Genomic DNA, 24344 nt, shown 5'->3' with positions numbered 1-24344 from the left:
TCCTGCTAATTTACCAAATCCATTGATTAGCTCTAGTAGTTTTCTGTTGGCATCTTTAGGATTCTCTATGTATAGTATCAGGGCATCTGCAAATAATGACAACTTTACTTCTTCTTTTCCGATTTGGATTCCTTTTATTTCTAATTCTTCTCTGATTTCTGTGGCTAAAACTTCCAAAACTATGTTGAATAATAGTGGTGAGAGTGGACATCCTTGTCTCGTTCCTGATCTTAGAGTAAACGGTTTTAGTTTTTCACCATTGAGAATGATGTTTGCTGTGGGTTTGTCATATATGGCCTTTATTATGTTGAGGTAGGTTCCCTCTATGCGCACTTTCTGGAGAGTTTTTATTATAAATGGATGTTGAATTTTGTCAAAAGCTTTTTCTGCATCTATTGAGATCATCATATGGTTTTTCTTCTTCAATTTGTTACTATGGTAGTTCACATAGATTGATTTGCATATAATGAATAATCCTTACATCCCTGGGATAAATCCCACTTGACCATGGTGTATGATCCATTTAATGTATTGTTGGATTCTGTTTGCTCGTATTTTGTTGAGGATTTCTGTATCTATATTCATCGGTGATATTGGTCTGTAATTTTCTTTTTTTGTAGTATCTTGGTCTGGTTTTGGTATCAGGGTGATGGTGGCCTCATAGAATGAGTTTGGGAGTGTTCCTTCCTCTGCCATTTTTTGGAAGAGTTTGAGAAAGATGGGTGTTAGCTCTTCTGTAAATGTTTAATAGAATTCACCTGTGAAGCCATCTGTTCCTGGACTTTTGTTTGTTGGAAGATTTTTAATCACATTTTCAATTTCAGTGCTTGGGATTTGTCTGCTTATATTTTCTATTTCTTCTTGGTTCAGTCTTGGAAGTTTATACCTTTCTAAGGATTTGTCCATTTCTTCCAGGTTGTCCATTTTATTGGCATAGAGCTGCTTGTAGTAGTCTTTAGCATGTTTTGTATTTCTGCAGTATCAGTTGTAACTTCTCCTTTTTCATTTCTAATTTTATTGATTTGAGTCCTCTCCCTCTTTTTCTTGATGAGTCTGGCTAATGATTTATCAATTTAGTTTATCTTCTCAAAGAACCAACTTTTAGTTTTATTGATCTTTGCTATTGTTTTCTTTGTTTCTATTTCATTTATTTCTGCTCTGATCTTTATGATTTCTTTCCTTCTACTAACTTTGGGTTTTGTTTGTTCTTCTTTCTCTAGTTCTTTTACGTGTAAGTTTAGGTTGTTTATTTGAGATGTTTGTTGTTTCTTGAGGTAGGGTTGTATTGCTACAAACTTCCCTGTTAGAACTGCTTTTGCTGCATCCCATAGGTTTTGGATTGTCGTGTTTTCATTGTAATTTGTCTCTTGGTATTTTTTGATATCCTCTTTGATTTCTTCAGTGATCTCTTGGCTATTTAGTAACGTATTGTTTAGCCTCCATGAGTTTGTGTTTTTTACTTTTTTTTTTTACCTGTAATTGATTTCTAATTTCATAGAATTGTGGTCAGAAAAGATGCTTGATATGATTTCAATTTTCTTGAATTTACTGAGGCTTGATCTGTGACCCAAGATGTGATCAACCCTGGAGAATGTTCCATGTGCACATGAGAAGAAAGTGTAATCTCCTGTTTTTGGATGGAATATCCTATAAATATCAATTAAGTCTAACTGGTCTATTGTGTCATTTAAAGCTTGTGTTTCCTTATTAAGTTTCTGTTTGGTATAAGTGAGGTGTTAAAGTCCTCCACTATTACTGTCTTACTGTCAATTTCCTCTTCTATAGCTGTTAGTAGTTGCCTTATGTATTGAGGTGCTCCTATGTTGGATGCATATATATTTATAATTGTTATATCTTCTTCTTGGATTGATCCCTTGATCCTTATGTAGTGTCCTTCCTTGTCTCTTGTAACATTCTTTATTTTAAAGTCTATTTTTTCTGATATGAGTATTGCTACTCCAACTTTCTTTTGATTTCCATTTGCATGGAATATCTTTTTCTGTCCCCTCACTTTCAGTCTATATGTGTCCATAGGTTTGTAGTGGGTCTCTGGTAGACAGCATATATATTTGTCTTGTTTGTATCCATTCAGTGAGCCTGTGTCTTTTGGTTGGAGCATTTAATCCATTCACGTTTAAGGTAATTATTGATATGTATGTTCCTATTACCATTTTCTTAATTGTTATGAGTTTGTTTTTGTAGGTCCTTTTCTTCTCTTGTGTTTCCCACTTAGAGAAGTTCCTTTAGAATTTGTTGTAGATCTGGTTTGGTGGTACTGAATTCTCTTAGCTTTTACTTGTCTGTAAAGCTTTTGATTTATCCGTAGAATCTGAATGAGATCCTTGCCAGGTAGAGTAATCTTGGCTGTTGGTTCTTTCTTTTCATCACTTTAAATATATCCTGCCACTCCCTTCTGGCTTGTAGAGTTTCAGCTGAGAAATCAGCTGTTAACCTTATTGGAGTTCCCTTGTATGTTATTTGTTGTTTTTCCCTTGTTGCCTTCAAAAATTTTTCTTGGTCTTTAATTTTTGTCAATTTGATTACTATATGATTCAGTGTGTTTCTCTTTGGGTTTTTCCTGCCTGGGACCCTCTGTGCTTCCTAGAATTTGGTGGCTATTTCCTTTCCCATGTTAGGGAAGTTTTGACTATAATCTCCTCAAATATTTTCTTGGATCCTTTCTCTCTATCTTCTTCTTCTGGGACCCCTATAATGCAAATGTTGTTGCATTTAATGTTGTCCCAGAGGTCTCTTAGTCTGTCTTCATTTCTTTTCACTCTTTTTTCTTTATTCTGTTCCATGGCAGTGAATTCCACCATTCTATCTTCCAGGTCTTTTATCTGTTCTTCTGTCTCAGTTTTTCTGCTATTGATTCCTTCCAGTGTATTTTTCATTTCAGTTATTGTATTGTTTATCTCTGTTTGTTCTTTAATTCTTCTAGGTCTTTGTTAAACATGTCTTGCATCTTCTTGATCTTTGCATCCATTCTTCTTCTGAGATCCTGAATCATCTTCACTATTATTATTCTGAATTCTTTTTCTGGAAGGTTGCCTAGCTCCACTTCATTTAGTTGTTTTTCTGGTGTTTTATCTTGTTCCTTCATGTGGTATATAGCCCTCTGCCTTTTCACTTGTCTATCTTTCTGTGAATGTGGTTTTTGTTCCACAGGCTGCAGGATTGTAGTTCTTCTTGCTTCTGCTGTCTGCCCTCTGGTGGACGAGGCTATCTAAGCAGCTTGTGCAAGTATCCTGATGCGAGGGACTGGTGGTGGGTAGAGCTGTGTGTTGTTCTGGTGGGCAGAGCTCAGTAAAACTTTAATCTGCTTGTCTGCTGATGGGTGAGGTTGGGTTCCCTCCCTGTTGGTTTTTTGGCCTCAGGTGACTTAACACTGGAGCTTACCTGGCTCTTTGGTGGGGCTAATGCCAGAATCTGAGAGGCCTCACACTGAGGAGTACTTCCCATAACTTCTGCTGCCAGTGTCCTTGTCCTCACGGTGAGCCACAGTCACACCCTACCTCTGCAGGAGACCCTCCAACACTAGCAGCTGGGTCTGGTTCAGTCTCCTATGGCGTCACTACTCCTTCCCCTGGGTCCCAATGCGCACACTACTTTGTGTGTGCCCTCCAAGTGTGGAGTCTCTGTTTCTCCCAGTCCTTTCGAAGTCCTGCAATCAAGTCCCGCTAGCCTTCAAAATCTGATTCTCTGGGAATTCCTCCTCCTGTTGCCAGACCCCCAGGTTTGGAAGCCTGACAAGGGACTGAGAACCTACACTCCAGTGGGTGGACTTCTGTGATATAATTGTTCTCTAGTTTGTGAGTCACCCACCCAGCAGTTATGGGATTTAATTTTATTGTAATTGCACCCCTCCTACTGTCTCATTGTGGCTTCTCCTCTGTCTTTGGATGTGGGGTATCTTTTTTGGTGAGTTCTAGTGTCTTCCTGTAGATGATTGTTCAGCAGTTAGTTGTGATTCTGTTGCTCTTGGAAGAGGGAGTGAGTACACGCCCTTCTACTCCGCCATCTTGAACCAATCACTTCTCTGAAGCACAGGTTTTTGCTTGTTTTATCTTTACTTAACCCCACTTAACACAAGATGATTTCATATGAACATAGTTTATCATAAAGTCTTGAGGCATAAAGAAAAAGACATTAAACAATAGTGTTTCCCAGTAAATATTTTTTTTAAATGGAAATACCAGTGCTCATACACTATTGTAACTATTGCAGCCTCTGGAAATTCTTCACAGGTAGATAGTTCAAAGGAAATGCTCAGGTTCCCCCCTCTATCTCCCACCTGACCATATCCACACACAAATCCTGTTACACTCTTACATACAGCAATCTAGCCCCAACTAGTTGTCTCTCCACAGCCTCGTATTCTTGACTAAATAGCTTTATTAGGTGTCTTTCTGAACAATTCCTGAGATGAATTCTGTTGTTAACTTTTAACTAGTTTTTATTTTGCACAGAAGAAGGAAGGAGGGAAGAGGGAGAGGGAGGGAGGGGGAACAGAATAAAGGAAAGAAGAATGGGAGGGAAGAGAAAGAAATCTTAAGAAGCCAGCCTACTTAGGTATAAACAAGAACATTTTAAGGAAATCTCTTCACTTGACACAATATAAGTGCTGTGTCCTCATGCAAAAGGCACCTAGCTCAAAATGATCTTTTTCACTGATTAAAGAATTTTTTCTGAAATTCTTACCTCATGAATTGTCAGCAATTAAAGTGCCCCAGATGCTGAGCTTTTGCCCAAATTACCAATTGTATGTGAGTTTACAATAGACACAACTTGATAATGTTGCTTTTCTCAAACAAATCAATACAAGGTTATTTTATCTGACCTTTAAGGTCCTTTCCAATCCTGAGCTTTGAAAAGGCTGTGATTTCCTCCTGTATATACAAACCTCACAGAAAGTTTAGGGATTTTATTAGGTCCTATTCAAATTCATGGGAAAGGCTAAATGCTGCTTTCTGAATGGTTCAGTCAAATGGATTTATATGCTAATGTTACCAGAGATGTAGCCAGCCTGTATTTATTGACTTGATGACTATTATCTATGTAGACTTTTCTAAAATATTCATTACCATATTATCTAAGGAGCTCCAACTCTGAAGGCCATTTAGGTTCAGAATTTATCTATGTGTGGCTGTGTTTGTCCCATTAGATTAGGAAATGATCTTTGGACGGCTTCACATTGCTCTTGGAACACAATGTCTCTCCTTGAATTCACCTCCCAAACATTAAAATAAATATAGTCACCTGGTTTATCTTGCTTTGGTTAGGATTCCATCAACGCTGCAGTATTCGGGTACACTACCTTTATTTATGTCTTTTCCCAGGCTTCTTTCACTAACTGTTCATATTTTTCTTCCTTTGTTATTTTGTGCCCTGTAGCATAGCTCAGTCAATCAATTATTACAGTCATGGCTGATGCTGCAGGATTCAAACAAAGGCCCACTAAGAACAAAGAAACGATGGCAAGAGCAAGCTGTAGTCTGTGTGTCACTGGATCAGCTGATCAATCCATGATTGAATTGTTTTTAAATGTATGTCAATTCAAGAACAGGGCTCAGAGATACATTTGAAGCATGAAAGAAAGGGGGAGGTGAGATTTCAAAACAGTTTTCTTCATAACAATGTAGAGCTGACCTTGCATTTAAAGATAGAGGATGGGGGGAAAGCTATAGGAAAGCGTGAGCAGTATGAATAAATGCTGTTTATAGGAAGCTCTTTTAATGCCCTTGCTAAAGCTGAACAATAGAAAGAGACAAAGCTCTGAAAAATGTGATCTTTTCTCTGTGATTGATCCTTTTATCTTTCCATTCCTGCCCAGATGATAAAATGCATTTACAAGCATTTACAAGGGCAAACAAGCAATAGTGCCTTTATTTTCTCCACATATGAGAAATGTTCTTTATTTAGAATTTTGCTATTGAAGCATTTGCTATAGCACATTCCTCCCACCCACCCCCCAACTCCCCACACACACAAGTTTAAAAGCAAAAAAGGATTTGAAGTTTTTAGGTAAAAAGCTAGAATTCCTTATACTAGAAACCCTTTTGTTTTGTTTTGCTTTATTTTTTGTAATTAATGAACTCATTCTTGGCACAAATCTACCTGGGGTGATGCTAAAAATAAAATAACCTTTGACGAGAGACAAGCCTTGTTTCAAATCTAGATGACACTATTGAAAAAACACCCAGGACAATTGCCAAATATAAGTGCTCAGCCTACCTCAATTCCTTTCACCCCCCTCCCCCACACACATTTCAACTATGTTATTTTTAGGTTTCTCTAAAAATCCGTAATTCCATAATAGCAACACAGAGTCTATAAAATAGGAAAATTCACATTTATTTAATATCGACATTTTATCAGACAATGGGATAATTGCTTTCACCTACTGTGTCACTCACTTTTCATAACAATACTTTGGGGTAGTTCCCATGACCTTGCTTAAGGAAACTGTATTCTGGAGTTATTAAAAACATTCTGACTTCATGTGGCTTATAAATGACAAAAGTAAGATGTGAAAACAGATTTGGTTAAATCCAAGGGTCTGGTTTCTCTTTATTAATGGTTCTCAAATGTGAGGGCAAAGCAGAATCAATTGGAGGGCTTGTAAAAGCACAGATTGCTGGGCTCCTGCCCTAGGGTTTCTATTTAGTAGGTCTGTGTGCAGTCCCAGAATCTACAGTTCTTACATGACCCCAGATGATGCTGATGCTGCTGGTCTGGGGAACACACTTTGGAAACAGCTCTATACTATGGTGTCTCTCATTAGAAAGACTTACATGGGGTATTTTTACATTTTATTACTGACAAGATTTGTTATTCAAGATAAAATACTTGAGAATCATTTGAAAGATGAAATACTACATACTGATGAATTAAATTTTATTAAATTATCATTTCTTATGCATCTAGAAATTACATACTATGGGGATTAAGATAATGAATAAAATATAATCCTTGTCTGCCAAGAGTTCATCAACTAGTTGAGATTACAGTCATAGATACATACTTAAATTTATCATTAACAAGGCAAACACAATAAATTCTTTAGCAGAAGACTCTTAAAAAATGTGCCCTGGGAACATGAGGTAGGAAATTCTGTTTAAAAGAACCCAACAAGTTCTCACCTTCAACTTGCTTTATCCTACAATCACTTCCTCCCTCTGTCTCTTGCCTTCTGATAAGACTAAATTTACTCTCTTTACTGTGGCTACTTCTTCAAATCCCATTTACACCCGAATCACATAGTAAAGCTTCCACATCAAGCATGCCAGTAAAACTGCAGTGGGAAAATTCACCCATAACCTTCTAATTGCAAAACCCAAGGATCTGAAAACAGCCCTTGTGTTTCTGCAGCATCAGGCACTACTGATCATTCTCCGCCCTGCACTTGCCCACCTTGGCCCAGCTGACCCCATCCTGTCTCCTGCTCCTCCCTCTCACTGGCTTGGAACTTTAAGCTCACTTCTCTTTGTTGTCTCAAAACCCTTTTTACCTCCATCTGGTCTTTAAAGTTGCTGTTGCTTGAGTTTTGCCCTAGGCCTTCTTCTTATACTTCACAAGCCCTTCACATTGCTCTTGGAACACAACGTCTCTCCTTGAATTCAAGGAGAACTTTTTTCACAAAAGGGTGATTTTTATTAAAATGCAAGTCTGTTCACCTTAATCCCCCTTCAAAAACATCTCCTGAATCCCATTTGCCTCAAGCAAGCAAGGCTTCTCACCATCTGGTCTGACTAATTTTCCATCTGATCTCGCACTTCTCTTTCCACTGCTCAATTCGTTGTTTGTCTTCATAGGCCCATTATCCTGTTGGCTTTTTCTAACTTAATTACACACGATGAAGCTAATTAATTGTCCACTTTCATGAGTACACAAGAGGCTTCTTATGTAAGAAAAACTTCAGTTTATCTCCTGTGCTTCTCCTTTTCTTTCACACCACCACTTCACTCACAGGACACTTCGCGTATGGTGCTTGTGGTCAACAAATATGTGGAGGCAAGTCTCCAGGACACCAGCTGTGTGTACTACACTTTAACTCAATTCCGACACCGTCTCCCTGGAGACAGTGTCATATCCCACAGGTTAAGGGCTCAGCCTCACGAGAATCTCCTCCAACCCCCGCAACACGTACGCTGGGCCTATTGTCTCTTTTTTAAAAGAAAGCATTTGAAGGTGGAGAGTTTGGGAGGTAATTAGGGTTAGATGAAGTTGTGAGGATGGAGGCACCAAGAATGAGATTAGGGCTTATATGAAAGTATAGACCAGGCAAAATTAATCTTTAGGGAGAGAAATAATAATAATGGCTGAGTCTGGATGAGAACTAACTGGAAAAGGATGGAGGGGAACTTTTTAGCGAGGTAATAGAGTTCAATAGTTTGATGGGATACTGGTTAAAGAACTGAGTACATTTGTCCAAACCCATCAAACTATACTCTCAATACGTGTGCATTTTATTTTTTCTAACTATTAAAAGAACCTATACATCTGAGTCAACCTTACTAGTTTAGATCAAGTTAGCTAAATAAGGTGGTAAGAAAAAAATATGTATAAATTCTATTTACATTTCTTACTGAAAAATTCTGACAGAAGGATTTAGTTTTATTTTTGTGTTTGGTTGCATAGTTTCCTAAGTCAAAATGCAAGATGAACAAAATTTTTTAGAATGATCAAATAAATCATAGAATGATATATACTTACTGTTATGTAGCCTTTCTTAATTGCTAATTTCCAGTGGTTTATATCACTAGAAACAAGAAAATGGGTGCACATACGTATACATTTTTTATTTCTGTTGAAAGATTGATGTTTTAGACTTCAAACAATAGACAGTAAAAAGGCTTGTGGATGAATATAAACTTCTCTAAAATATGAAGCCAAGCAAAACGTGGACCTCTTTGTCACATTTTTTAGGCCTGTGAGGCACAGTAAAAAGAATCAGAAAAAATTATCCAGTTACTGTGACCTACCTGACCCATTATTGCCACGGGGAATAAAAATGAGTTTTATGCATTTGAAGGTATAGTTAATGAAGAGTTTTTAAAAACTTATAAGTTGATAGCTTTGTGTAATTATACAGAGTAAATATATCAGAAATAGAGTTATCATAATTTTTACATTATAACAATATGTCCATTAGAATTACCAGAATCTGTCTAGAATATATTTGTAGAAGAAAACTCAATGCACTATGTGCTAACCTCCATTTGCTCATGTGCAACTTTCCAAGACACTCCTCTTGTAGAGCAAAATATGAAAGAAAGTGAGTTATCAGGTAACAGGTGTTGTAAGACAGATCAAGTAGAGATCTGATTTTGTGTCAAAATAAAATAAGAATTAAGGAATGGAGCTGCAAGTCTTAATATACTCATATTTCTTATTTTCACCATAATGTATGACTATGATCTGTGGGTTTCTGTGGCAACAGGCAAGGATATTATCAGAGTCATGATGTAGATAAATGGCTCCTCACATATCTTCTTTCTTATAATCATAGAAGGATATGTATCAGAAATGAAGTTATAGCTATAATTGAAGAACAAAGCAAAATCTGTATGTTACCAGCAGACGTGTTCTTGTCAGCACAGACAGTGCTAACTACAGGAGCACTTGTATTCTGCAAAGAACAACACAAATGAGTCTATCAATACCATGTGAAAATCAGCAATTTTTCTTGCTTTCTATACCATTGCCTTTCAAGAATTATAGCAAAACTTGAAGACTTCCACATTGAACCTCATATTGGAATGTGAATTAAGTATATTCAAAAGTGAATTTGCACAAAAGAATGAGATCCACATTTTCTTTTCATTCTCCACAGATAAGTTCAATATCAGAGTGAGTGAAAAGATGCATATATTATATGTATAAGGACATATCCCTATAAGCATTTATATTATTTTAAGGGTAAATAACATAGTTGATTGGATTTTGTATTTTATATATATATATATATAAATATAAAATATATTACAAAACTTATATTTTTATTCATAATTAAAATTATTTGCTTTTCTAAAAATACACTTAACTTTTTAAAAGCACATTTAACTTGTAATATATAACACTATGTATCAAAATGTTACTATAAAAGTTCATATATAATATTGTATGTTTATGTTGTGTTGTTTTAATATTCTTCCTATCATCTTATGACATCAGAGAAACCCAAAGATGATATTCTAAATTCTAAGCTTTCAAGTAATGCTGTGAGGGAAAAAAATAAGGTGATTCCAAATAGTATTAAAATGTTTTTATTATGCTAATAAAGAAATGGAACACTTCAGAATTAATATTAGTCCATTCTGAATAAACAGTTTCATATCATTTTTATTTATTCACTTATTACTAATTATAAAATCTTTATCTTGGGATAAATTAGAAAGGGAGTATAAAATTAAATGCAAATTATTGTGAGAAAAGTTCTTGTAAATACATTAGAAGTCATAGAGGTGAAATATCAAAAATCATGACTGATATTTGATATTTAACTCTATTCTACTTTATACCATTCCAGCAAATTATTGAACTTGAGGAAGGGGTCATGGGTACTCCCAATTTATAGCTGGTCTATCAGAAGTGAGGGGACAACTTGGGAATTGTGATTAATGTCGGAAGTGGGGAGCAGTCTTATGAGACTTAGCCCTTAATCTGAGGGATCTGCACTAATTCTGGGCATTTAGTGTGAAAATCTAGTTAAATGGTAGGATACCAGGTCTGTGTCCACCAAGAATTGGAGAATTGCTTGGTGCAGAAAACTCTCAATCTGATGTCAGTAGTGTTGTGATTAGTACAGAGAAAAAGGGTGACTTCTTTTACAGATATTGTGAATTTTACTTCCTTGAGCTCTGCTTTCTTTTATCCCTATATATATTCTAGAATTTTTCTCCTGAGATGCAGTTTAGTTGGAAGTAGCTTGATCCATTCTGGTTTTGCTTTTAAGACTTATTAATCAGGACCAGAGCAACATTCAGTCTAGGGCAAATTACGCCCAACACTAAAGTAAGATCCTTCTGAGTTCTGTGTCCGATGCCCAAGGAATTCTGAAGTTTTCTAGACTGGCTGTTGGGACATTGTAGACATTATTGCCTGCTCTCTATGAGCACAAGGTACTATTACCTCTCACCCTTTCCCCAGCCCCTGAAGTTTCCTCACACGTGTGCACTTATCAGTACTCTCCTCTATACTCAAGGTAGATCCCCTGCAGGCATCTGGAGTTGTCTCTCTCTCTCTCTCTCTCTCTCTCTCTCTCTCTCTGCAGCTTTCTTCTCTCCAGTGCTCTCTGCTGCAGACTCCAGCCAGTTTGGTCTCTTGGACTCTCAGCTCCATCACCTCAACTCGGGGAGCCCACGGCGCGATGCTTGGGTTACACCTCCTTGCTCCCTTCCCAGAAACTCTTTCAAGGCAATGCACTGTGACAATCAGATGACTCACCTTGCTTATTTCCAGTCTCTTGGGAATCACTGTTCATTTGATCATGTCTAGTGTCTTAAAAGCCATTGTTTTATGTCTTATTTTTCCTAGTTGCTTCAGGAGGAAGAGTACATCTACTACCTGTTTCAACATCTAAGTGTGTGGCAGAATTCATAATCCACTTTTTACATTTATCATATACTGATCTTATACCAGACTCTTCTCACAAGGTTTTATCTCTATAGTACATTTGAGTGCTTAAATTCCTAGGTTATACAATTTATGTTTTTCAAATTAAAATATCAAAGTGGATGCAAAATATGAAATAATATCTACATCATCTGGTCTCATTTTACTACTGGGTGGTAAGCAGCCTTCATTTTTCTAGCTTCAACATAAATACTGAGCTAATTCTTCTGCTATGCCAGTTTGAATTAGGTGTGTTTAGGAAACCCTTGAGTTATATAATAAATGTCTAATTCAGCTGGGCTCATATGCATCCTTGCTGAAGGCATAGATTTTCCTTCCCTATAAGTGGGTGTACTTGTTAGATGTGATAATCTGTGCAAAATATTATCTATAGTTCTAACTTCTGTATGTGTTTTTCACATATCTCATTCAACATGCATAACTTTTGAGTAAAAGTTTATTTTTCATTATTAATGAAATATATTTTCCTAGTCATATAAATCCTGGAGAGGTTGTATACATGTTAAATAAAGAAAAAAGAAGCTAAACAGTATGTCTCATTTAAAAAAAAAATTATCCTCAGGAGACCATTTTTCTAAATTAAACAACAAAACACAGAGAGGCTCAGAGAGTCCTTGTGAGCAAAATACGAACTTCTTTGAATGCTATGAAAAAAAATAAATGTGAAATACAAAACAGAAACTTATGGAAATAATCGTACATATTATTTTTCAGACCAATTCAGAAACCCAAAGCAACGTTTTATTCCTATAATCTGTCACTATTAATTAGCCATTTAAAAATGATGACTTTTACTTCCGGATGTTCAACTCATGTATCAACTCACATTTTTATTTCTGAATTGTCAGTTACATAAGGTCTTAGTCTTTTCTGGAGAAATAAAAATATCAAGATTTTCATTTCTAATAATATGGCAGTCTAAATGTTATAATATTCCTCCTTCAAAAAACAATTTAAAATGGTGTATAAAATATTCTTCTTGCATTAGACATGCACCTCTGGCCCAGAATAATAAACGAGGTTTCTAAGTAATTTTAATGTAGTTACCTTACACAGAAGTCATTTATGTTACAAAAAGTCTCCACTTTGTACTCCAGAGAGTGTATGGCTTTCATATTCTCCAGGGACTCATGTTCTATAGATTCTGGATCTAATTAATCCTTTACCCAGAGATACCCTGCTAAAGGCATTCAATAGATCAGGTCTCTTCCTCAGAGAATATATCATTAGACATTTAATTGAAGGTCTGACAAGGAGATTAGCTGGGTCACTTTCTTTCCTTTCCCTAGAGACATCTCCTTACCCCTTATAAAGACAGTAAATGCATACAAGCCAACTGTTTAACTTCCTACAATGCATCTACTCAGGAGAAACATGTATCAAATATAGTTTTATCTTCAAAGTGAGTATAGCATAGAATTTTAAAGTGCATTTATATTCATAATTTTAATGAATAGCTAAACCCTTTCCATGTGGCTATACAATTAAATCTCAAAAAATGCTGATACAGTCAATCAGATAAGTGTGGCTTCTTCATGCTTCTCAATGGCTCTGAATTAGCTTTCTGGAACATTGTGCCCTCACTGATCTACAAATGTACAAAAAGCTTTCCCAAGTTCTCAAAACATTTACAAAATATTCAGATATTCAACTTCCAATTATTTGTGTATGCAACAAGATCAACACATCATAAATTCTTCCTTCCAGACAACTCAGAAATGAATATTACTCTTTAATGTGAGATCTTAGTTGAGTTTTTCTTTTTCTTCCCCAGAAGGCTATATTTCCCAGTATCTTAGCCTTATCATGTACACAACTGTTAAATATTATTTAGATAATTTTCACAGTCTCTGAAGCTTATTTTTCATAACAAAAATGAATAACCATTAATTAGGAAAGTATTAGATACTTTGAAAAGGAGAGAGTTAGAGATATATTCTAGGAGTGGAGACATAAACAAAATCAAAAAGAACAAAAAAAATCCAAGTTTTGTGGAGACACAGAGGATATAAATTTAATCTAGAGATTAAGGAAAGTTTTGAAGAAGAGGAAATGTAAGGTAAATTTTGAAGGATAAGTGGGTTTTTAACAGGAAGAGAAGAACAAAATTTCAGGTAGATTTAAGAACATCTCTGAATGCACAAGGCACGTAGTACATGGTATCATCTGGGAACCATAGTAGTAAGGTGTGTTTGCGGTGGAAATAAAGTTGTAAAAGGGGTCCTTCTTCATGGTGGGAAATCATGAATATCAATCTAAAGAGTCTGGGCTTCATTTTATAGGTTATGTGCATTCACCAAAGTATTTTGAATAGTATGAGCCTTTGACAGTTAAACTGTTGAAGAACACTTAGAACTGCTGTGTAAGGAAAGGAAAGAAATAAAAATAACATTTGTTGAGTACCAATCAATGGTCTTGGCACTTCTGTTTATTCAAACACATTTAACCCTGGCCCTACCTAGTCCAATGTTGGAAGTGTGATATGTAATTTACATCTGGAGAAAAAGCAGTTTTATAATTTATTCCAAGTCACACAAGTAGTAAAGTGGATGGATTTGAGGTTTACTGATGTACTGGTGAGGGGAGTGGAAATATGCTGACTGCTTAAGGCAGAAATAGCCCATCCTTAGATCTGAGTGAACTCTCCCATCTAAATGTCAGAATTGGAATATTCAGGGTCTTTTTGAAAGGCGGAAGTGGAACTGGATGCTGGGGATTGCTCTACAATGCACTGTAGCTAGTGAACTTGGACTAGCAATGGCTCATTTCTCCAGTGAGCAGAACCAAAAGCCCCAAAATGTCTCCTCCAAAATTTCTCACTTGTAGAGAGGAGAATGGAAACTTCTGAAACATAAGAGGCTGAAAAGTTTCCTTTCCTAACACATTCAATAACGAATTACATTTTGTCATAAAATGTTAATAGTGATGATATCCTATATTTTTAAGTAGGAACAAATAAACTGTTTTGTAGCAGTTATATATTAATGATAGATAATATTATGCATGTATTTTCTTTAGATTTAAAGTTAGAAGAGCAAAAAATTAAAAATTTAAGAAATATAAAGCAATACCACATTGGCTAAGGATCAAAAGTAATATTTTTTATTAAAGTAATGTAAGTTTGTTAATCTTTGAAGTAATTCTACATGTCTTCATTAAATTTTCATTGCAATCTTTGTAACATTTATGCTTTATAAATGTCACAAAAAGGTCTTATTTCAATTTGTGATTAAACTTTCTATGGCCAACAATTTTCTCCACCAATACCTGCTAGAAATAACTTCATCCTTAAATATAACATGCTTTTTCCTTTGGTTTGTATTTTCTTTTATGACCCAATTAACTCTAATTTAACTAGGCTTTATGATGAAAGAACACCATCAAGTTGACATATAAATAATGCTATAAATAGACTCCCAAAGAATGAACAATGAAATCTGTTAATGCAACCCATTTTTAAAAGCCATCTCTTACAAGCATGCTATAAATGTTTTTGCTTCCAGAGATTGCCATTTTATTTAAAATAATCCAAATTGTGATAGAAAATGAATTTTACATTTTCCTAAAAAACAGGGACTTTTAAAAAATGATGTGTTGTGTATACTGACCAAGTTTAACTCACACCTCCGGGCATTGTGGTATGAACAATTTCATGAGTCTTTAGCTTTTATTTACGCCATATGCTTACACCTGGATCAGCTAGATTTGTAACACCTATTCTGGAAGAAATGTCCTTTACCTTTAGAAAGAAACTTTTCCACACATATCTCTTTTTTAAAGTAAAACATACGTATATATTATTTAAATAAAAGTTTTATTTTAGAACATTTGTAGATTTACAGAAAAAATGTTAAAATAGTACAGAGTTCTTGTATACCCCATACCATTTCTCCTATTACTAATGTCTTACTTTAGTATGATACATTTTACACAATTAGTGAACCAATATTTATACCTTATTATTAATGTAAGTCCATAGTTTATTAGGATTTCCTTGGTTTTTACCTAACATCTGTTACCTGTTTCAGGATCCTATCTCAGATACCTTATTACATTTAGTAATTATGACTCCTTAGATTCCTCTAGTCTATGACAATTTCTTCAGACTTTTATTATTTTTAACGATCTCACAACTTTGAGGAGTATTGCTAGGATATTTTGTGGGATTCCTCTTTATTTGAATTTGTCTGATAGTTTCCTCATGATTACACTGGGGTTATGGGTTTTGAGGAGGAAAGCCACAGAGGTAAATATACTATTTTTCATCACATCTCATTAAGGGTACATACTATCTGTATGATATATGACTGTTGATGTTGACCTTGATCACGGGCTGAGACTGATTTGTCATGTTTTTTTCCTTACAAAGTATTCTTAGTTTCCCCTTTTCATACTGTGCTCTTGAGGAGGAAGTCACAATGTACACTAAATGAAAGTTTTATTTCTACATTTTCAACTCATTTTTTTTCTTTTTTAAAAAGTCTTATTTTATTGACTATGACCTCAAACAGAAGTAGTGCTAGTGAGCACCTTGTGTTGCTCAAAATCTCCGGTAGAAAGTTTTATGTATTTCATGGTTAAATATCATGCTTGCTTTTTTTGGATACACTATATAAGATTAAGCCACTTACTATTCTCAAAGTGTCAGGGAGTTTTAAATTATAAATGGATGTTCAATTGTTATCAAATTTTTGTTCTACATTTGCGGGTATTTTCATATGATTTTTTTTCTCTTTATTCTATATATGTGGTGAATTACATCAATTAAATTTTCAATTGTTAAAAAATTGTCACCTTATACATCTTAAACTTACATATGTTAAATGTCAATAATATCTCAGTAAAGCTAGGGAAAGAAAAAAGAAATGACAGTTGTGATTACCCTTAGATGGACTCATTGCCGGGACGAGGCACACTAGGGAGCTTTTAGGAGGCTGGTGCTGTTCTGTTTCCTGATTTGGGGACTCACTGAACAGGTGGGTTCACTTTGTGAAAATGCATGGAGCAATGTGGGCTTTTTCCTGTATGTAGGTTATACTTAGATAAAAAACAAAGCTTAAAAAGTCTTTCATTCTTGATATAATCTCAACTCAGTCTGATAGATGATCTTTTTGTATATTTCTGAATTCTTCTTAAGAATTCAATTTGCTAATTTACTTAGGATTTCCTTAATATCTATGAGAGTAATTGGCCTAAAATTTTCATTTGCTGTTAAAATTGGAGCAGCCTTGTAAAACAAGGTGAGTAGTAGTTCCTCCTTTTTAAAGTCTCTGGATAAGTTTGTATAATGTTGTTTTATACATTTCATAAATGTTGGGAAAACCCATTACCGAAGCCATTATATAGTCTGGAGATTTTATTGTGGGACATTTTTTTAAATTACAGATTCAATTTCTCTAATAGTTAAAAAAAATTTATTTTCTACTTCTTTGTGAGTCCGTTTGGATAAGTCTTGCTCTTTTAGGGATTTGTCCATTTTATCTAAATTGTCAAATTTACAGCCAAAGATAATTTACAATATTTGCACATAGATACATATGTATATTATATATAAGATTTGTGGTGATCTCTCCCTTGTAATTTCCTATTTGGTAATATTTGGTCCATTTCTCATTTTTTTAATATAGTCTTTTTTATAAATCTATTTATTTATTCATTTATTTAATTTTTGGCTGCATTGGGCCTTCGCTGCTGCACGCAGGTTTTCTCCAGTTGCTGAGAGTGGAGGCTACTCTTTGTTGCAGTGTGCGGGCCTCTCACTGCGGTGGCCTCTCTTGTTGCAGAGCATGAGCTCTAGGCATGTGGGCTTCAGTAGTTGTGGCATGTGGGCTTCAGTAGTTGTGACTTGCAGGCTCTAGAGCGCAGGCTCAGTAGTTGTGGCGCACGGTCCTAGCTGCTTCACAGCAAGTGGGATCCTCCCGGATCAGGGCTCGAACCCATGTCCCCTGCATTGGCGGATTCCCAACCACTGTGCCACCAAGGAAGCCCCATTTCTCATTTTTATCAGGTTTGAAGGAGTTTATAAATTTTTATTAGCCATGTAAATTAACAAATGTTTGCCTTTGTTGATTTCTTCTATTTTATATATATTTTGTATTTCAAAGATTAATGCTCTTATCTTTTTTCCTTCCTTATACATTCTTAAATTTTTAAACATAACTTCTTGAGATGAACACCATAGATTCTTGTCCTTTATTCTTTCCTAAAACATCAATTCATGGCTATAAATTCCTTCCAAATTATGTTTTTGCTACATCTCACTCATATTGATATGTAATATTTTTGTTACCATTCACTTTAAAATATTGTCTAAATTCATCTTGATTTCTTTTTTAGCCCATAACATATATAGATATATATTGACAAATTTCTAAACATCCAGGAATGTTTAGTAATTTTACATATTGATTACTACCTTAAGTCCACTCTAATCAAAGAAAGATCTGATTTTAATCCTTTGACACTATGGTGGGTTGCTTAATGCAGCATATCATCAAATTTGATGAAAATTTCGTGTGTGCTTGGACATAATATGTATTTTGCCATTGTTGCATGTAAAATTCTGCATATAAAAGTTTTGTAAAAGTTTTTGATTGCATCATTCATATACTGATGTTTTATCTAATTTTCATATCAGTAAATGACAGAATTATTCTGAAGTTTCCTAGTTTTGGGATTTGTTAGTTTTTCCCTTAATGCTCTCAAGTTTTTCCTTATATATTTGAAACAATGTTTGTATTTGCATATAAATATAGAATCATTATGTTTTCTTGTTGTGTTGACTATTTTGCTATTATAAAATATTCCCATTTATCTCCATAAAATATTTGTCTTTAAGTTTATTTTACAGTTAGCTAGTATTAGATTCGATATGTCAGCTTTCTTTTAGCTATTGTTTTTATATCACATCTTTCTTTCTTCAAACAATTTATCTTTCCTTTTTATTTAATGTGTGTCTCTTGTAACCAGAATATATTTCTTATTGTTTATTTTTATTCTAGTCAGATTATCTTTATCTTCTAATCATAGTATTTAGTTCATATATATTTTATTACTGTTTTATTTGGACTTAATTCTAACTTATTATTGATTTTTCCATTTATTCCAAGTTTATTTAATTTCTCTCTCCTTGCCTTTATTAAGTTATTCAGGCATTCCCTGATCCCATTTTTATGTTCCATTCCATACTATATTCTATGTATACATTCTTTTACTATTTCTCATGAATTACCCTAGATATTACTACTGGAAACTTGGACTTATGAGACGTTATTATAAACTATTCCTTTTACAACTCCAAAAACACTAAAAGCTTAGAACACTTTAACTCAATTTACCCTCATTCCTTAATTTTTTTTTTTGGATGCATTTTACTTAAACATAAATTTATTTGCCATTTGACTGTATTCTGTTTTTCATTAGTTTGCTGACGAGGCAGCTGACATATTTACTTTTCCTTCTTTTAATATAATGTGTCTTTTTACTCTAACTATTAAGATGTTTAAAATTATTTTTATTTAAAGTATTTTATTATGATATCACAATACATTATCTTCCTTATATTCATCTTATTTCATGTTAATAGTGTTTACTGAAATTATGACTTGAATTCTTTCACTAATTTTGGAAAGTTTTCAACCAGTATATCTTCAAACATTTCTTCTACACATTCTAACTCCCAGTTCCTCTGGGACTCTACAATACATACATTGGTCCTCTGTATCAGGTCTTCCATAATGCTTATGCTTTTCTTCCCTCCATTTCCCCCCTGTTTTTCTTAACATTTTCCATCTGGACTTTTCTAGTATCATTGAATTTACAAATTATTCCCTTAGCTGTTTCTCATCTGCTGTAACACACTGACTAAAATGTATTATATTTTTTCAGATAAGACTTTTGCTTTTTAAGTTGTTATTCCAATTTTTTGATGAAATTCTCTTTCTTGGTATCTGTTATCTTAAATGTAATAATCAGTTATTTCAAAGATTATATCTAATAGCCCTAATATGTGGATCTCATGTTGTTCTGTTTCTATTTACTTTATTTTTTCCTTCCTAGGTCTGGGCCTACTTTCTTGTATACTTTGTATATTTTTATTGAATGTCAGGCATTTTACGTAAAAATTACAGATATCCTAGAGCAAAAGTCAGGGTAGATCTCCTCCATCAAATCAAGAATGAAAATGACTAGATCCTTGGCTGCAGATTCTGTAAGGTTCATTCTATTTCTGGACTATTTCCACTTTCCAGGAATCCAAGTTGAGGTTGGGCTATTACCTGGGCCATTTATCTTTTTCTTTGGTTGGTCCTGAACTCCAATGTTAATTCTCTATTTCTATGATGTCAACAACAGCTCAGTTCAGATTTCCAAACTCTTTTTACTTGGCTCTTGTTGATTTGAGAATTTGCAATTACCTTGAAGATAAGACCTATGCAGAAAGCATAATGGCATGAACTGACATCTTGTGTTGTCTGACATGATGCCCTGAGAGGGGCACAGCTCCACTTCTGGATATGCATGCCAGAAACACAAACTTTGAATCTAATCCTGAAGAAACAGCATACAAACCCAATCTGAAGGATCTTTTGCAGAAGAACTGTAAGTACTCTTCAAAAATAATAGGGTCATATATGAAAATGAAAGGCTGCAGAACTGTCCCAGTTTAAAAGGTAATTAAAACTAAATGACAACTGAAGTCAATGCTTGATTTTTTATTAAATCCTGAACCAGGAAAACAAATCTCTAAAAGATAATAATAGCAAAAATGACAAACTTTAAATTTGGGCTACAGAGTAGATAATCTATAAACTAAGGACAACAAAAGCAACAACCAAACCCAAATCCAGCTCAGTTTTTGCATAGAATAACTCAACTCCCAGACTAAAATCTTAGAGGAAGATGAAGAATGACCAATTACATATACTATCAGGGTGAAATTTATTATATGTAAATTATGCCTTCATTTAAGAAAATAAAAACGAAATAAAGGCATTTTCAACAAGATACAAGCTGAAAAATTGTTCTCTCCATTAAACCTGTAATCCAAGTTAAGTTAAAAATTTTAAGATTAAAGGAATCTGACACTAGATAGAAACGTAATTCAGGAGAATGGATCAAAGAACATGAAAGAGTGTAAATATATTGTTTAACATAAGGCCTTTTACAAGTTATTTTATACATATTCATATATGTATATAAATATGCATGTATGTGTGTTTATGCGTATGCATGTGTATCTTTAAATCTCTTTAAAAATTACTGACTAAAGTCAAAATAATAATGTAGTGTGGGCTATATAGCATAAATACAAGAATAAAATAATAAATGACAATGAGAACAGAGAGGAGACATTAGTAATATAAATATGTTATTGTAAAGTTCATACATTGTTCATGAAATAATGGAATCATTTTTGAAAGTAGATAAGTTAGATAGGTTAAAATTGCATATTTAGCAACCACTAAAAAATAGCAAGAACAGGCATAACTAAAATGGCAATAAAGGATAACAGATGAAGTATGAAAATATTTTTGACTAACCTGCCAAAGAAGGAGAAAGAGAACAAACAAAAGGCAGATGGGAAAAACAAAATAAAAACAAAAATGTCAAAAGACACCATTAATGAAATAAGCAGGTAAGTGGTAGGCTGGGAGAGTATGTTTGTGACACAAAACACTGACAATAGGATTTGTATTCACAATATAGAAAAACTCCTAAAATTCAATAATAAAATGGCAAAGCACACATGAAAAACTGTCAAAAGTCTTGAACAGTCACTTCACAAGAGCAGCTACACAGATGACCAATGAGCATGTGAACAAGTGTCTGGCATCATAAGTCATCAATGAAATGGGTCTGCACTTGGGGTTTAGGGTTTGTTTTCTGTGTTTTGATTGCAGCTCATTCAGTCCCTAAGCTCTTCAATAACAGAGGCTGCATCTTCTACATCTTTTAACATCAGTGACTAGCACACAGTCGGGGTGCAATAAATATTTGAAGGAATCAACCATACAAAGTCACAGAAAGTTAAATTAAAAAAAAAAAAAACAGAGAAAGAAGAGAAGAAACCTAGAATGAGAAAGGGAGTGCTATCTGCTGAGAAGAAAGTGAACACTTCCCCAGGACCTCTAAGGAGCCAAGAGGTTGTCAGGGAGCCGAGAAAACAGCCCTCAGGTCTGTTTGGCTTGGCGCTGCATATCTGTGCTCTTCTGTTTGATGAGCCACTCAGCACATTTCTTGCAATTTCAAGAAGCTTCTTGCTTTAAATTAGCCTTAAAAAGAGATTTAAATAGTTATAAGGCTCTTCAAAAATTTTGCACAGACACTGAACTCCTTTGAGACCTGCAGGTTCATTTTCAGCTCTACCCCAACACTTTCTATTCTTGCTGAGAACCATAATATCAATAAATTTTGGTACCAATTTTTTCTTTCAGCTTTCAAAAGACAAGTCTAAAACACCCTCCCCATGAAGAGATCTGTGCCATAGTTTTCTTTTTCCCTCTTGGTAGCAATTTTATTAAATGTTCTCCATGACAATAATCCCCCAACTGAAACTCTTTCTTACACAGTTTTTACAATATTTCAACTTAGTTTGGCTCTCTTGAAGTAACTCACTGAGTTTGGACTTTTTTAAACCAAGAGATCCTGATAAGCTATTATATGAAAATTGTAAATGACTCCAATTTAGTTTCAAAACATGAGACTTATGAGACTTATTTTGACATGAAACAGTGAGGGTAATATGAAAACCTTATCTATTTAATAATTATCATATGTGAGTCAATATATACAAATTCTTTCAGAGCACTTATGAACCCTACTATAAGTGCACTAACATCTTTTTTCTAAAATTGGTCGTCTTTATTTTGCTGATTTATGATTTTCTTCCTTAAAATCTGAAACTTAGTTTAAGTCTTTTCCCTCTGCAGTTTTCCCTCTTCAGATCCTCAAACAACTTATTTACTTTAAAATTTAGGCTGCTTGCTAGAAATTACTACAAAAAGAAGTAACTAATCCTTTGTCTTGGTAACACTTGGTAAGCATAGGTGAAATAAAAGTCTTATTTTCTAATGCTAAATATTAACTGACATTTTGTTTTCTGTAATGATTGGAGACTGAAATAGAATAAATAAGTATTATATGGTTAAATTATGGTGATACTGACCAGGGTTCTTGGCCTTCCATAATCAATAGAAATTGATGAGAGGCCAGACAAGAAATTCAGGCAAGGCTTTGTTGGGGCTCCTGTGCCTGCAGAAGGGAGTGAGAACAACAGATTCCCTTGGTCACTCCCCTAGGAGGGGCAAGCTGGTTCTTTTTATGGGGTAAAGGTAGAGGTGGGGCCAGGGGTGGGGCCAGAGGGGTGGCTTAGGGGTTTTGCCCACCCCTTTGGTGGTATTGAGGGCAGGGAGCTTGTGCAGTACCCTGCTTTCTCTCCCGAAACCCTGTTTTTCTCCTGGCACTTCAGAAGATGAAGAGATATACTATGTTCTTGGATTGGAAGAATCAACAATGTGAAAATGACTATACTACCCAAAGCAATCTACAGATTGAATTCAATCCCTATCAAACTACCAATGGCATTTTTCACAGAACTAGAACAAAAATGTGCACAATTTGTATGGAAACACAAAAGACCCCAAATAGCCAAAACAATCTTGAGAAAGAAAAATGGAGCTGGAGGAGTCAGGCTCCCAGACTTCAGACTATACTACAAAGCTACGGTAATCAAGACAGTATGGTACTGGCACAAAAACAGAAATATAGATCAATGGAACAGGATAGACAGCCCAGAGATAAACCCACACACACATGGTCACCTTATCTTTGGTAAAGGAGGCAAGATTTTACAATGGAGAAAAGACAGCCTCTTCAATAAGTGGTGCTGGGAAAACTGGACAGCTACATGTAAAAGAATAAAATTAGAACACTTCCTAACACCATACAAAAAACTAAACTCAAAATGGATTAAAGGCCTAAATGTAAAACCAGGCACTATAAAACTCTTAGAGGAAAACTTAGGCAGAACACTCTATGACATAAATCAGAGCAAGATCCTTTTTGACCCACTTCCTAGAGAAATAGAAATAAAAACAAAAATAAACAAATGGGATCTAATGAAAGTTAAACACATTTGCACAGCAAAGGAAACCATAAAAAAGACAAAAAGACAGCCCTCAGAATGGAAGACAATATTTACAAATGAAGCAACTAACAAAGGATTAATCCCCAAAATATACAAGCAGCTTGTGCAGCTCAATATCAAAAAACAAACAACCCAATCCAAAAATGGGCAGACGACCTAAACAGACATTTCTCCAAAGAAGATATACAGATTGCCAACAAACACATGAAAAGATGCTCAATGTCACTATTTATTAGAGAAATGCAAATCAAAACTACAATGAGGTATCACCTCACACCAGTCAGAACGGGCATCATCAAAAAATCCACAAACAATAAATGCTGGAGAGGGTGTGGAGAAAAGGGAACCCTCTTGCGCTGTTGGTGGGAATGTAAATTGATACAGCCACTATGGAGAAAGTATGGAGGTTCCTTAAAAAACTAAAAACAGAACTACCATATGACCCAGCAATCCCACTACTGGGCATATACCCTGAGAAAACCATAGTTCAAAAAGAGTCATGTTCCCCAATGTTCACTGCAGCACTATTTACAATAGCCAGGACATGGAAGTAACCTAAGTG

Source organism: Mesoplodon mirus (genome assembly GCF_964341445.2).
Source record: "Mesoplodon mirus genome assembly, chromosome: 13".
NCBI lineage: Eukaryota > Metazoa > Chordata > Mammalia > Artiodactyla > Ziphiidae > Mesoplodon > Mesoplodon mirus.
The sequence above is the reverse complement of the archived record's forward strand: the minus strand, read 5'-3'. Positions refer to the sequence as shown.